Source organism: Periplaneta americana, chromosome 5 (assembly GCF_040183065.1).
Source record: "Periplaneta americana isolate PAMFEO1 chromosome 5, P.americana_PAMFEO1_priV1, whole genome shotgun sequence".
Classification (NCBI taxonomy): domain Eukaryota; kingdom Metazoa; phylum Arthropoda; class Insecta; order Blattodea; family Blattidae; genus Periplaneta; species Periplaneta americana.
In genome coordinates this window covers 177,773,230-177,790,363 of record NC_091121.1, presented here as the reverse complement: position 1 = coordinate 177,790,363, position 17,134 = coordinate 177,773,230, and the positions used below count along the sequence as shown (strand labels likewise).

The 17,134-nt window shown below is 36.9% G+C and overlaps 1 protein-coding gene across 1 annotated transcript in view; it reads left to right on the top strand.

The window, feature by feature from the left end:
* LOC138700303 (carbohydrate sulfotransferase 11-like) overlaps positions 1–17,134 on the top strand; it is a 105,754-nt gene that overhangs the window by 47,675 nt on the left and 40,945 nt on the right. The window lies entirely within an intron of this gene.

Sequence of the window (17,134 nt, the reverse complement as noted above, 5' to 3'; positions counted from 1 at the left end):
CCGCTGTAATTTAAGTTTTAGTTCCTATTTTATTTTACTTATTTATTTTTATTATTATTGTTTTTTTTTTTATTTTCGGTAGTTTCCTAGTACTCGGTACTTGTTACATAGGTCGTTTTTGTGTTTACACAGTGGCTCCTTTCTGAAAAAAATTTTAATAGTTTGTTACTAGATGTGATTCTAGTCAGTTTGTAATAATTTTTGAATGCGTTCTTAGGTCAGGTTAGGTTAGGTTAGTTTAATTTAGTTTAGGTTGCAGTTCATTTCCGACAAAAAAAATATTTTTTATCGTTATCTACAATAATGTGTTCTTAGGTTAGGTTAGGTTAGGTTAGGTTGTAGTTCATTTCTGACAAAAGAAAATATTTTTATCGTCATCTACAATAATGTGTTCTTAGGTTAGGTTAGGTTAGGTTGTAGTTCATTTCCGACAAAAGACAATATTTTTTATCGTTATCTACAATAATGTGTTCTTAGGTTAGGTTAGGTTGTAGTTCATTTCTGACAAAAGAAAATATTTTTATCGTCATCTACAATAATGTGTTCTTAGGTTAGGTTAGGTTGTAGTTCATTTCCGACAAAAGAAAATATTTTTTATCGTTATCTACAATAATGTGTTCTTAGGTTAGGTTAGGTTAGGTTAGGTTGTAGTTCATTTCTGACAAAAGAAAATATTTTTATCGTCATCTACAATAATGTGTTCTTAGGTTAGGTTAGGTTAGGTTAGGTTGTAGTTCATTTCTGACAAAAGAAAATATTTTTATCGTCATCTACAATAATGTGTTCTTAGGTTAGGTTAGGTTAGGTTGTAGTTCATTTCCGACAAAAGAAAATATTTTTTATCGTTATCTACAATAATGTGTTCTTAGGTTAGGTTAGGTTAGGTTAGGTTAGGTTGTAGTTCATTTCTGACAAAAGAAAATATTTTTATCGTCATCTACAATAATGTGTTCTTAGGTTAGGTTAGGTTAGGTTAGGTTAGGTTGTAGTTCATTTCTGACAAATGAAAATATTTTTATCGTCATCTACAATAATGTGTTCTTAGGTTAGGTTAGGTTAGGTTGTAGTTCATTTCCGACAAAAGACAATATTTTTTATCGTTATCTACAATAATGTATTCTTAGGTTAGGTTAGGTTAGGTTAGGTTAGGTTAGGTTGTAGTTCATTTCTGACAAAAGAAAATATTTTTATCGTCATCTACAATAATGTGTTCTTAGGTTAGGTTAGGTTGTAGTTCATTTCCGACAAAAGAAAATATTTTTATCGTCATCTACAATAATGTGTTCTTAGGTTAGGTTAGGTTAGGTTGTAGTTCATTTCTGACAAAAGAAAATATTTTTATCGTCATCTATAATAATGTGTTCTTAGGTTAGGTTAGTTTAGGTTGTAGTTCATTTCCGACAAAAGAAAGTATTTTTATCGTTTCTCTTTTCAGAAAGGAGCCACTGTGTAAACACAAAAACGACCTATGTAATGAGTACCGGGTACTAGGAAATTACCTTATTTTCTATATTTCTCTTATATTAATATTGAATTATATAATTTCTGTAACTGTAATTTTAATTTTATTTCCTATTTTATTTCATTTTATATTCTCTTATAGGCCTATTAATATTATATCTGAACTGCGACCGAACACGAGCGCTGCTCATTCGGTCTCAAATTTTGTTAATACTACTGTATCTCCTTTTTATATTGTTTGTATTATTTTATTTCTATTTCTCTTGTTTGTTTGTAATTATATTCTTTATATTCTTTATTTTATAGAAATCCTGTAAAATATAATTATAAAATTTAAACAATGGAATACTGCATGCAAAAATTCCTTACTTATAACCACAAATATTAACAATACACGTGATATATTTTCGACCTGTTGTAGAAGATCGGAATATGAATTAATTATATACGTTTTAGGTTATGTCTTCTAGTCCATAAACGAACTGCAATGAAGTAACAGGTTTGTTTACTGAAAAGTTAATGTCAGAGATGTCTCCCGTGTAGAAGAGAATAAAAATGATTTTATTAGTGAAAATAGATGTAAATACTCACCGGTATGCGGGAGATGGTGACCACGGTTACTTCCACCATGTCGTTCCCCATGTCTGCGCACGATCACCAAGTACTGGACTGCATGTTGGACTGTTCGCGTTTCATGTGAAATAAAAGGCATGAAAGGTCGCCTGCGGCCAGATGACAAGAAATCTGTCCCGCTTTTCACTTCTAAGTTCTTAATATTGATTGACCAGGTCGTCGACCTCGACGGGACGCATTACCGGATTCGCATTTTGCACCGTGACCACCCCCACTACACATGTGTATCGCCGATTGATTAACGGCAAAACAAACTTTCTCCATCGCCTTGCTTCTGCCATCCCAACCCCGCGTCCGTTGAAGAGCGAATGCCCGTCCCCTCGGGGTGTATCGACCCCGGTCAGCTTTTCAAGTGCACCTTTACGAAGAGCCACAAAGTGCCCATAGACACGTCTGCTTCGTAATTTATGTCGGTGTCTATCAAACTGTGTTCCGCGAACCCTCGATTTTAGTCTGACTTAAAAATAGGAAAGGTAGTTAGGAACGGGGGCGGTAAACTGCACACACGTTTCAGGTATATGACCTAAAAGAAGGTAATTTACACACACCGATTTTGGATATGTAATCTGCACACTCAAACAACCCAGGTAATAAAAACAGGATGTAAATTGCACACAGAGCTATAATGGCATGTACAGGGATCAGTGGCGGCTCGTGGGTATTGAATTAAGGGGGGCTGCATACAAAAATAAACCAAGCAACTTACTTTATTTAGAGATTAGTTCCATGCGCCTTATCTTGTAAGTTGTGTTTAAACGAGACAGGCTCATGTTAGTAGATTTAATGGCATTTAAAAGAATCCTGCGGACAAAATTCCGGCACACCGGCGACGCTGATATAACCCCTGCTGTTGCGAGTGTCGTTAAATAAACCATAATTTAATTTTTTATATGCAGATTTGAACCTTAGAAATATCTAACTGGCGATGTTGTAGTTGGTTGTGTAATATATATACATGATACATCAATAAACGAAAAACATAACTGAGCCAGAAATTGAATTCAGGATATTCAAGAGTACGCACCAGGGCGCTTGCCTCATTTATTGTGATGTCAGATGTTTCAGATTCCATTATGGTTTGAAAACATTCTAGCAATGGCTCCTTCTTCTCATGAACAACATTTACTGTTCTTATTTTAAATCCATCTTGTTGTCCCAGCTGATGGAATTGTCTATGAAACACATTAATCTAATACAGGCTGTGTGGAGATCGAGAGAAGAAAGCAGGGATACTGGATAAATTATCAAAAAATGTGCGAGCCTTTGCATTTTGTTTAGTGGCTCTTTCCATTATGAGATTCAACTGATGGGCACTTAATTTCACATTTCTCCTGAATTGTTAAGGTACTGAACTGAATAGACTGTAAATATTGTTCAGAATTAAACATTGTTTCACTTGTTATACTCACAACATTAAAGAAAATGTATTTAAAACTGCGCGCTACTGACAAACTGCTGCAAATTTTGCAGCGCCTGGAAACTCTGGATTCACGGCAAGGGAGGAGGGGTAAAACTAACGCGTAAAGCATCCGAGACAAGACTGGCAGCTCCAGGGGAGGAAGTGGCTTCACCCTATAGTCCTTGTCTCTGGTTTCGCTCTGGCAGCACCAGGGGAGGAAGTGACTTCACTAACGATTGCGTGCATGATTGAGAGCGAAAATTTAAAAAAATTCGTGCCGCTAAACAGAGTCTGTAGAATAAATGTACTTCACAACATAAAACGAGACAATAGCAACAAATGTCTAGGGGTGCTGCAGCTCCGCAGCCCCTCTTCGAAAGCCGCCCCTGACAGGGACATCATTTTATTTTTACTAACATTTCTAATATTCACTTGGCTATACCTTTGAATTAAGAGTTGAGAACCGGAAATACCTTTTCCTACCCCCTTCCACAACTGGAGTTCGATGATCCTGGCGTAAAATACGAAGAAATCACTTTACTAGGTATAGGAGGGAAGAAAAGTAGTTCATCCATTTACGTAAACTAGGAAATATCGCAATTTTGAGTTTGATAATTTGTATTAGGGTTTTGTTTAATCAAAATACAGTACAGTATTAACACTAAGTGTTTTTACTCACGAACTGAGCTGTCCATACGGACGTATTCATTATGCAGTGTATATTATACTGTCTACAGTACATTAGCGTACAATATAGAGAAAGAAGTTAAATTGAAAAATAATCATAATATGGATTTTGAACACATTTTTTAAAATGGTGGCCGTTCATTTCGATACAAGCTTCAGTTCTTTTGTGCATATTATCGCAATATAGACTATTGCATCTAATTCCAATTACCAGTTTCGTCCTTCGTACTAGTAACTCATGTTGAAATAATTCTGTACCTACACTATAAAAGAGTACTTTACGTATTGTAAATTCAATCTTCACTTCTGCCTGATACGAAAAGATAAAATTACTCAGACATGCTATCTACTGTCCGTCCAAGTGGTTATGTAGCAGGGTCGTAGAAAGGGGGAAATCACGTGACAGTTAATTACTTAACGAGGCCTTTTTATTTAAATTATTTTAAACAGTTGTGTGGGCATAATATTACGTAGACGTCCAATTCCTAGCAGAAATTAATGTTTTCAGAAAAGAGCTAAGACAGCCAGGCACTAGTCTTTACAGGGGGGCGAACAGAAACGAGTGGGGGAAACCGGGATGCGACGTAGGCAAACGGACGACAGTACCTGTGCGAAAATATGATTCGATATTGAAAACTCTTTCGTCACTGGAAAACTCGAACATATTTCTGGAACGTACTATACTCACTAACTCAGTACTGTTTACTATATGCGGCCTTGGTTCTGTATGGAGGACAGTTGGAACTTCATTAGTAGAAGGGGTGGGAGTGAATAACATTAAAAAACTCAGGTACAATAAAAATTGAAGTAGAAATAAAATGATGTCCCTGTATATGCAGGTAGATAGATATGTAGGTATATAGGTAGGTAAGTAGGTATAGATATGTAGATAGGTAGGCCTATAGGTACAGACAAAGAGCAGGTGAATATAGGCCTATATAAATAAGCAGCTAGACCGAAAATAGATAAATAGGCAAATACATAGGTGGATACATATCTGGAAGAGAGGTTTAGTGAAGCTGGAATGCCCGTGTCGTAGATTTATAACACGTAAGATAACTCTGTCCCTGATACAGGGTTGCAGGCAAAATTTTTTCATCCATTTCTCCCCCATATGTAAATTTAGAGGTAGCACAATGGAACAGAATATATACCTCCCATTTAACTTCCTTTATTTTTTCTTAATGCGCCTTCTATTGTAATCGGTTATTTAACGACGCTGTGTCAAATGACAGGTTATCTAGTGCACTGGTATGGACCCATGGGATTACCTGGCATTCACTTTACAGTTCTCTGCTCGCGGTGGTTATTCGCCGTATACTTTTACAAAACAATATGTGAATTTTTATCATCAAATATACGTACATTTTCAGAATTTTTTTTTCACTGGACCACAGCTGAAATTAAAATTACCCATAAATCATCCTTAACCACATCATCAATTAAACTCACTTCTGTCCACCGTATGTTGTGTCCAGACATATCACATCTAGATACTTTTACTGGCTTAAGTAAGTAATGGTGTTTCAGTCCTGTACAGCCCAGTTACTTTATGGGGACAGCTCGTCGACGCGAGAGAGGAGAAGGTTCGACTGTGGGAGGGAGACCGATCCGAGACGGAGCGAATGGAGGGAGGGAAATACAGTCAGATCAGAAATGAAGTTTCACGTTGCAGCGTCTGCATAATTTTGAGCTCCTGTGACTGTGTTCACTTCATGCTCCGGAACAATAGTCACTAATAAACACTAATGTGGAAATACAATGAGCAGCAATCGAATCACTATATTTAACAGTTAATCACAAATTAACAATGAAATATACTCATGCGGAAATACCGGTAATGTTCATCAGTGCTTCACTGTTACCTTTCCCATCATCATCATCGTCATCATCGTCGTCATCATCATCATCATCATCATCCATGTAAAAGATGGAGCGGCCTTCTTCCCTGTACTTCTTTATTTTCCTCAAATACTGCAAACTTTTGGCCCTAATGCAGTGATGCTCCACCAGAATTTAGCGATTATTTTGTGTTTTTTTTTCTAATGACATCCTAATTTTATAATAACTTTCCTCAAAGTCGAGATACCTCCCTGAAAGTAGATAGTCTTTCAATTTCAATAATATGTTTTTTTAAGTGTGGGCCGCTATTTCTGTGAAATATAGAACTCGTGCTATGGTTTATCTTATGACAGCTTCATTAAAGTTGTCCACAGTTGATTTTGGCGCCGATTATCAATGTCTTTAGTCTCCCTTATTATTTGGCTAACACAGCGGTAAACTCTGCTACAAGTTTTCCAACATTTATTATGTTTTTTCTTCCGACGCTATCTTCATAAAGCGCTACACGTTGCTCACAACTTCTCGCGACTGCGAATGCAATACCCGACCTTCCAGTTTACTTCTAACAGGCAGCATTTTCACAAACAGAAAATAGCAGTGAATCTAGACAATAGGCCTAAATACTACACACTAAACAATACAAAACAGAAGCACTACAATTATTTAAGTAACTAAATGAAATGTACGTAACAAACACACTAAATTGCAATACACAAGACAGTGGTGGTGTAGTACGTCCTTAGCGCGACTGTACGCCCACACTAACGCTCCCGAGATGTGACCGTTAGCGCAGCCAGGGGAAGACTAAAATGAAAACCCCTTCGAACAAACAGTGAACTCGCCCAAACCACTGCTTCGCCAGGCCAGAGCTGTCACCATAAAGTAACTGGCCTGTACAATCCTACAGCTCACAAATTATGCGAAACTTATATGTAAACTAATTTTTCCCCGCCACCTCCACTTTCCGCGCTACTTGTTAATTGTCTTTCTCTTTAATATTCCCAGTGCCGTTACTTAACAATTAGCGACAGTGTCGTAAAATGTTTATGACTCCAGCATATTGAACTTTCCACGATGAATCCATTAAATATGGTCTACTTTTGTTCTACTAACATGAAGTAGTTCTGATCTTCTAGTTGTTTTGTGCAGGGACATCATTTTATTTTTACTTCAATTTTTATTGTACCTGAGTTTCTGAATGTACTTCACTCCCACCCCTTCTACTAATGAAGTCCAACAGTCCTCCACACAGATTCAAGACCGCACATACAGTCCTAGTAACCTTACGGTTATAGTAAACAGTACGTTCCAAAAATATGTTCGCGTTTTCCAGTAACGAAAGTGCTTTCAATATTGAATCATTTTCGCACGAATGCTGCCGTCCATTTGCCTACGTCGCATCCCGGTTTCCCCCACCAGCTTCTATTCGCTTCTGTGTAAAGGCTAGTGGCTGGGCTGTCTTAGCTCTTTTCTGAGAACATTAATTTCTGTTAGGAATTGGACGTCTACGTAATATTATACCCACACAACTGTTTAAAATAACTTAAATGAAAGGGCCTCGTTAAGTAATTAACTGTCACGTGATTTCCTCCCTTTCTACGACCCTGCGACATAACCACTTGGACGGACAGTAGATAGCATGTCTGAGTAATTTTATCTTTTCGGATCGGGCAGAAGTGGAGATTGAATTTACAGTACGTAAGGTACTCTTTTATAGAGTAGGTATAGAATTATTTCAACATGAGTTACTAGTACGAAGGACGAAACTGGTAATTGGAATTACGTACAATAGTCTATAGTGCGATAATATACGCATTATAACTGAAACCTGTATCCAAATTAACGGTCACCATTTTCAAAAATGTGTTTAAATATCTACATTATGATTATTTTTAAATTTAACTTCATTCTCTACAGTGTACGCTAATGTGCTGTAGACAGTATAATATACACTGCATAATGAATACGTCCACATGGACAGCTCAGTTCGTGAGTAAAAACACTTATTGTTAATACTGTACTATATTTTGATTAAAAAAAACTGATGAAAATTATCAAACTCAAAAGCGTGATATATCCTAGTACACGTAAATGGATGAACTACTTTTCTTTCCCTCCTATACCTAGTAAAGTGATTTGTTTGTATATTACGCCAGTATCATCGAACTCCAGTCGTGGAAGGAGGTAGAAAACGGTGTTTACGATTCTCAAACGTTGATCCAAAGGTATAGCGAGGTTAATATTAGAAATGTTAATAAAAGTAAAATGATGTCCCTGTATAATTTACTTTTTAATAGCTCATCAATTTTATAATATACATAAGGGAGAAAATCATTATCAATATCAGAGAGTAAATTTAGAAGGAGTAGGCCTAGAGTCATGCGCACATGTCCGCTTTTTGATAATGAAATAGTCGTCCGCAAACATTTTTGGAAATCCTCTAATTTGTCCACGTTTTTTATATTGAAGTCGTATTTATTCATTTTTGTTTCGTTTGGTTTCATGTTGCTGTGACCTGTGAGAAGCATATTGCAGTGTGTGTGATTGTTAAATGCGTAAATGCTGTTTATCCAGATACATCCTTCATTTTGTTAACTGTAAATAGCAGTGAACTCATCAAATAAGTTATTAAGTTCAATGAATTACACTTACCACCGAATCTGTGAAAGACTTGTTTCAGTAAAATTTAATTTCTGAAACTTTACATGCAAAGGTATGTTTGACTATTTGTAGGCCTGCAGTAAGTAACAAGAAATATTTACTTACTTACAAATGGCTTTTAAGGAACCCGAAGGTTCATTGCCGCCCTCACATAAGCCCGACATCGGTCCCTATCCTGTGCAAGATTAATCCAGTCCCTACCATCATATCCCTCCTCCTCAAATACATTTTAATATTATCCTCCCATCTACGTCTCGGCCTCCCTAAAGGTCTTATTCCCTCCGGCCTCCCAACTAACACTCTATATGCATTTCTGGATTCGCCCATATGTGCTAGATACCCTGCCCATCTCAAACGTCTGGATTTAATGTTCCTAATTGTGACAGGTGAAAAATACAATGCGTGCAGTTCTGTGTTGTGTAACTTTCTCCATTCTCCTGTAACTTCATCCCTCTTAGCCCCAAATTTTTTTTCTAAGCACTTTATTCTCAAACACCCTTAATCTCTGTTCCTCTCTCAAAGTGAGAGTCCAAGTTTCACAACCATACAGAACAACCGGTAATATAACTGTTTTATAAATTCTAACTTTCAGATTTTTTGACAGCAGACTAGATGACAACAGCTTCTCAACCGAATAATAACAGGCATTTCCCATATTTATTCTGCGTTTAATTCTCTCCCGAGTATCATTTATATTTGTTACTGTTGCTCCAAGATATTTAAATTTTTCCACCTCTTCGAAGGATAAATCTCCGGTTTTTATATTTCCTTTTCGTACAATATTCTGGTCACGAGACATAATCATATACTTTGTCTCTTCGGGCTTTACTTCCAAACCTATCGCTTTACTTGCTTCAAGTAAAACTTCCGTGTTTTCCCTAATCGTTTGTGCATTTTCTCCTAACATATTCACGTCATCCGCATTATGCATCCTAATGTACAGTCTTAAAGAATTTATAAGAGTGGCGTGATTTGTAACAACTTTTGTGATAAATGCGTAAGAAAATGTAAGTTTGTAGTTAAAAATCGAAAAAAAAAAAAATCTGTACGATGTAAGTATGGAGTTCACAACACATTTTTAGCTTGAGAATATTAGCTAATTAAATAAATGATACTCCTCAATAGTTCATTCTTTATCCGTAATATTCTTTTATCCTTAAAAACCAGTGGCGGCTCATGATAAAATATTGTGTGTTCACAATTTTCTGTTCCAAAATCGAAGAGAATTTGAAATCATGCGTTTAGCCTAATATGAAATGTCATGATTCCAATGTTTCACTATCGAAAAAACCATATATAAATTCAAAACAACATATAATAATAATAATAATAATAATAATAATAATAATAATAATAATAATAAAACCCAGTCTTTTTATTTCCAATTTTTCCTGGTAAGCCAGTTTACCTAGTTTTTTTACTTATATATATATATATATATATATATATATATATATTGATGTACAGAAGTACATATGATATTTCCATGCAGATATTCTGCGTCATCACATGATGAAAGAGTTATGGAGCGGAGAAAAATTCTCTCCGGCGCCGGGATTTGAACCCGGGTTTTCAGCTTTACGTGCTGATGCTTTATCCACTAAGCCACGCCGGATACAATCCCGACGCCGTTTAGAATCGTCTCAGATGTGATGACGCAGAATATCTGCATGGAAATATCATATGTACTTCGGTACATCAATATATATATATATATATATATGATATGCGTAATAAATCACTTTGTGATTTAAGACGGCGCCCATACCGTCGGATCCCGGCCAATCAGTCACTCATCTGAATGCACCTCAACACATGTATGGACTTCGGTCCTGCGTTCATAGACATCTATGACGTAGTGCAGAGGGCGGCCACCAGAGGGAACCCAAGAGATGGAGCTTAATCTGAGACGATTCTAAACGGCGTCGGGATTGTATCCGGCGTGGCTTAGTGGATAAAGCATCAGCACGTAGAGCTGAAAACCCGGGTTCAAATCCCGGCGCCGGAGAGAATTTTTCTCCGCTCCATCACTCTTTCATCATAGTTTTTTTACTGTTCAAAATTACTTGAACAGAGTTCATTGTTTACGTTTGTTAAAAATTAATACATACCACAGTGCCGTTATTTAGAAAAGCGTGTGTTCAGTAATACATTTTGATTCACAACACACTGATACACTATAGCCTATACCAGTACTGTAATCCCATTCGCATAGATTGATTACTATAAATACATGCCAGTAAATATTATTCTTAAATAATATACATCACCATACAGATATTTATATTCATACCAACATCATATTCAGCCAGCACGTGTTTGAAAGCCAAACTATGCTACAGTATAGTAATTCACGAACTACATTCTCGTGGCAGAACTGTACACACATCCACATAAAGTAAACGTTCCGACAGTGAGATGCTGACACCTGCAGGCTAAAATACAGACTTATTAAATGTTCTCCTCGAGATATATCACGTGAACGATAGACATCAATGCACCTGATATCTGTAGGATAGATTCACTGTTCACTTAACGCTTTGTGCTCTTGACGAGTCATAAGCAGCCAGCGAAAGACAATTTTCTCCCGCGCATACGTGAAATTCCTGTAACCTTCTTGAAAAGAGCACGGCTTGTACGTGAACGGATGTTGCCAAGTTTACATAAGACGTTTATGTAAGATGCGGGAAGTTTAAAATACTCGATTCTGATATTATACATCCCCACTACGTCAATACGGTATTAAATAATAAAACTAGTCGCGCATTCATGGAAACAAGATGTTCACGTGCTCTTGTGCTCTTATTGACGCACCGCCACTGCTTAGAACTCAAGAATAATAGTGTTTTACAAAAAAAAAAAAAAAAAAAAAAATCAAATTAGTGTAATTCTGAATTACACTAATTTGATTTTTTTTTTTTTTTTTTTTGTAAAACACTATTCTGTATTGACATTAGGACATATGTTTATATGACTTTTTTGCTCAGAATGTCTTCAGAAATAAGCTCCGTAAGGGACGGTAAATCCTCGTGAAAGTGTTAAAAGTGTGTATCCAACAATGAAGAACTTTTAAATTGAACTTTAATATGTTCGTTTCCTGTAGCCACAAGGAACATATCACATTCGTCCTCTCTAATCATACTTATACTATCCAATTAAGTTTTATGATATCGCAATCTATTTCCCTTCAACATTGTTTTCCTATTTCATCTCATCACACCTTATTTCAGCGGCGAAAATGTAATCGTGCGCCGAGTCACTGTGTAACCTGCAACGTGCATAGCACCTATGCAGGGAGGCGGACACCCGAAGGGGAAGTGAACCAACTGTCTGACTTAGTAACGGATTTTCATTTTCCTTACGTCAAGCACTTGAATATAATTTTATACAGTACAAGGCTACAAACTAATGTTTAGTACATGTAACGAAGAAAGAAATGAACAATAAATGAACAGTATCACAACCTAAAATTAACTGTCTTCAGAATGTCTCTGCGACAAAGATTCAAAATCAGAAATTATGTCATTTACTGCCAGTGGTAGTTGATCACGAATGTATTTGTCTGTCAGTCGTGATCTAAATTTGGTTTTTACTATTTTAATTGTTGAAAATAATTTTTCATTTCACAAACGTAAGTTGTAGCGAACATGGCTTCAACAGAGCAAGCGAAAGAACGAAGCTTCAGATATTTATTTTTTGGCAAAGATTTGGGAATTCAACATTTGTCAAGTCCTTACACCTAGCTTTCATTTGACATCACATAGTAAATCAGTGAGTTCAAATTGAAGAGCTAACCGCAAATATAAACCTTTTGATTACCCAACAAAATTAATTTTTCAGGAATTTGGTGTATCAAATCTAGAACAAATTTATAAACAAACATTACTGATTTACTTCCATAAAAACCACAATAAATTTAAATTTGATCCTCACGAATACCATACGAGACAAAACTACAGTTTCTTTCTAAATACTCCCAAATGCCACACAACTGCTGGATTAAAACACAGCAGAAATTTTGGATCCAAAATATATAATGCATTAATTAGAGATTACCCTGAGCTAAGTACATTTAACACACATAGATTTAAGAAACAAATCAGATTAATTATTTAATTGTTTAAGCTAATTGAGTTAAAAATTGATACTCTAATATTCATGTACTTTTGTATTTTCTATTTGTATATAGACCCTATTATTACATGCTGTATTATTTTACCATTTATTAATGTTATTGTGCTCAATGAACTCTCTTAATTTTGTGATATATTTTGTATAACTGCTCTGAACTGCGCCCGAGCACGAGCTTCTGCTTTTTCGGGCTGCAAAGCCTAATGTAGCTCAAGTGTGAAGTATTAAATAAATAAACAAATAAATAAATAAATAAATTATTCGTACATCTGCTGAAAAAGGGTCGACATACAGAAATGATGATGATAACAACAACAATAACACTTAACCTTTTAATGTTTCATCAGTAACATGTAGTATAATGCCGTTTTATGTTATACAACCGTTTTCCTCGTAATACTTGTGAACAAATCATACATTTAATATTCTCATCATATTGACAGCAACAAAAAAATGCGTCCTCCCAGCCTACTTGGAACTTTCGTAGATGGTTTCGAGAGAGACATATGCCACTCGCAGGTCAGAGACAAATACAAATGGAACGGAGTTTGACTCCAGTGAGTGAGAGGATGGGGGTTGGCGGAGGTTAGAAGCAAGCGAAATGCACAGCTATCACTGCGAGCCACAATATCTCGCGAGTCACGTTCTCACCACGGGTTGGGGACAACTCGCCAAAGAAAATTGGCCACAGAGGCAACTCGCCACATAATTGAAATTCGTATCAAAGACAATTAGCCACACATTAAAAGTCAAGACAATACCCAAATTCGCAACAATTTATAATATATTTTATGATAACACAAGACAAATCCAGAAGCTGTAAACTAATTCGGAATTATGGCGGAAGAAATTCGCTTTACAAAATCAGAAAGAGGCTCTGACAAATTAATATATCTTGGCTACATGTACACGAGACTTAGAGAAAATAAGAATGGAGTTGTTGGGCGCCGTGACATGCGTGGCGGTGTAATGCAGCAGTCACGTTATCAGAAGATGGAAGCAGTGTCGTCAAAGAACCGTCTGAACACAAGAATCATTCTGCAGGCTGGGGAAGGATTAAGGCAAAGGAATGTGTAGAGAACATGAAGGCAAGGGCGGGGACTTCCCGAGAACCAACGTCTGTCATTATTCAAAATGAGTTACAGCGTATTGCAAGCTAAGCCAATGTGAATCTACCGAAGAAACCATCTATTAAAAAAACTGTGCGCCGTGCCAGGAAGCTGCACCTACCACCTGAACCAAGGAATATTGACGAACTGGACGTTATAGCCGACAGACAGTGTTGCCAACAGTTGTTCGTATAATCCCGCTAGATGACTTTCGAAAACCCGCGATTTTCTAGCAAATATCTCTAGATTTTAATGTATACTTACTATTCAATAATAATAATAATAATAATAATAATAATAATAATAATAATAATAATAATAATGGTTAAGATAGAGCATCCACCCGCCAATGTAACGAATATTGCGTACTTTTTTCATTCCCAATGTGGCGCTATGAAGCAATTTTGAATACTTTTATCACGACACAACATATTTAAATTCTTATCGAATATATGTTACCGTTAAAACCCAAAATCCGACAAAACCAGTTTCAACTAGTAAAAACTAGTTTTAAAATATAGATAGATAGAGAGCGAATTTTCGTAAGATCTAGAATCAATGACAGGTTAGGTTTGGTTTGTATAGGTTTTTTTTTAGGCTTTTACCAAACAAAACCTAAACAAATCAAACCTAACCTGACATTGATTCTAGATTATACGAAAACTCACTTTCTATCTCTATTTGCTTAAATTAGTTTTTACTAGCTGAAACTGGTTTTGACGGATTTCAGGTTTTGACCGTAAGTGGAATTATCACTACATTAACACATACATTATTTCACAGAACACACACTGAACGAATTAAACGTAATTATAAAAGCCGCTTATAATGCTAATATGAATTTCATTTCAGAAATTTTAAAGATTAAAAACCGCTAGTATTCCCGCTAAGCGGGATAATATAATTTTACCCGCGAGATGGTTATCCAAAAAAGCTAGATTTAGCTGGAAAACCGCTGAATTGGCAACACTGCCGACAGATACATAGAGAGATTGGAAGGTGGTCATTCTCCTACCAAATGAAGCAGAAGTACATCGACATGGGCAGACGAATATCACGTATAGTTGAAGAATACCCCTGGTACAAGGAGAAGGCACCGTCATCCGGTACTTGAGAGCTGTAGGCCACAACCTAGAAGGACATTTTTGAAGCCAAATTTACATATACGTAGCAATTCACATACTTGGTGGAATCTACAATTATTAATCTCTGTATCCATTCGCACAATATAGAGCATACATGGGCACAATTTTCGGTTACGTGAGGCACTCGATTTGAAATAGTTTGTTTACTAGGACAGGAGACTGCAGAGTAGGATGGGAAATATAAACTGCTGTGACCTGCGTCACTTTATCGTAATCGCTAAAGCGGTCAGTGGCGAATTATTAGGAAAGCGCTTGGTTAACGTGAGAGACTCGAAAACTTTTATTCAATTTGGAAAATTAATTCGGCAGCTTTAATCATAAACCTCTTTACTATTTCTCCATCGTTGAATTGATTTAAATCACAGGCGAGGAATTGCGTAACTAGCCAATAATATTCCATCACGTTGTCTACGTTTATTTTCTTGAATATTCTGGCGTTTCTCAAGTTTACTTAATAGATTTGGACGTTCTCGACCTAAAATAATTTCAGAAAATCATATTTCGCTTTCTACGCACATTGATATATTTCTTTTATAAATTTCTTTTGGAAATAATACGTACAAACAACATTTAATTCCTCGTACCTTTTAATGCAGCGTGTTTAAGGTATAATGTCGTATTTAGTATACTATGCAAATGTTAAGATCATAAATTTTCTTCGGAATAGTACGAAAAATAAAATTTAATTTGTCTTACCTTCTAATTCAGCATGTTCTTTACGACATAAGGAGTAATGTCGTTGTATATTAAATTTATTAATACCTAATAGGATTATCGAGCATAACATACATCGTATGTTCTCCCCTTCTAAACAGCAAAAAAACTCTTCCTCTCATTTCTCATGAAATAATCGTTTTCTAACGCGTACACACTGCTTTGATAATGCCATTATGCCACCACTGATATTGCTTATGAAACTGATAAAGAACCTGACCACGCCTAGGAGCTGCGTGAGGGAGGAACGGGGATTGTGAAGATGATGTCACTCAGAGCGATAAGCTCTGTGAAGGTCAGTGAGGCACAAATTCTCAAGTGAGGCACGATGCCCATCCATGATATAGAGCTTCTGGAAGTCATGGATTTATCTTCGTATCTCAATGTGGCAAATTGTCTATCTGTGGCAAATTGTTTACCTGTGGCAAATTGTCTATTTGTGGCGAATTGTCCCTGTTACCAATTTTCTGTGGCCAATTGTCCCAGTTCCCAAGTTTCTGTGGCCAATTGTCCCAGTTCCCAAGTTTCTGTGGCCAATTGTCCCAGTTCCCAAGTTTCTGTGGCCAATTGTCCCAGTTCCCAAGTTTCTGTGGCCAATTGTCCCAGTTGCCAAGTTTCTGTGGCCAATTGTCCCAGTTCCCAAGTTTCTGTGGCCAATTGTCCCAGTTCCCAAGTTTCTGTGGCCAATTGTCCCAGTTCCCAAGTTTCTGTTGCCAATTGTCCCAGTTCCCAAGTTTCTGTGGCCAATTGTCCCAGTTCCCAAGTTTCTGTGGCCAATTATCCCAGTTCCCAAGTTTCTGTGGCCAATTGTCCCAGTTCCCAAGTTTCTGTGGCCAATTGTCCCAGTTCCCAAGTTTCTGTGGCCAATTGTCCCAGTTCCCAAGTTTCTGTGGCCAATTGTCCCAGTTCCCAAGTTTCTGTGGCCAATTGTCCCAGTTCCCAAGTTTCTGTGGCCAATTGTCCCAGTTCCCAAGTTTCTGTGGCCAATTGTCCCAGTTCCCAAGTTTCTGTGGCCAATTGTCCCAGTTCCCAAGTTTCTGTGGCCAATTGTCCCAGTTCCCAAGTTTCTGTGGCCAATTGTCCCAGTTCCCAAGTTTCTGTGGCCAATTGTCCCAGTTCCCAAGTTTCTGTGGCCAATTGTCCCAGTTCCCAAGTTTATGTGGCCAATTGTCCCAGTTCCCAAGTTTCTGTGGCCAATTGTTCCAGTTCCCAAGTTTCTGTGGCCAATTGTCCCAGTTCCCAAGTTTCTGTGGCCAATTGTCCGGAACCGTCTCGCCACGGCTGCCTTGTTTCATTTACAACGATTTCATTAAATAGCATTTCATTTTATCCAACTGAACCCAATGCTATCT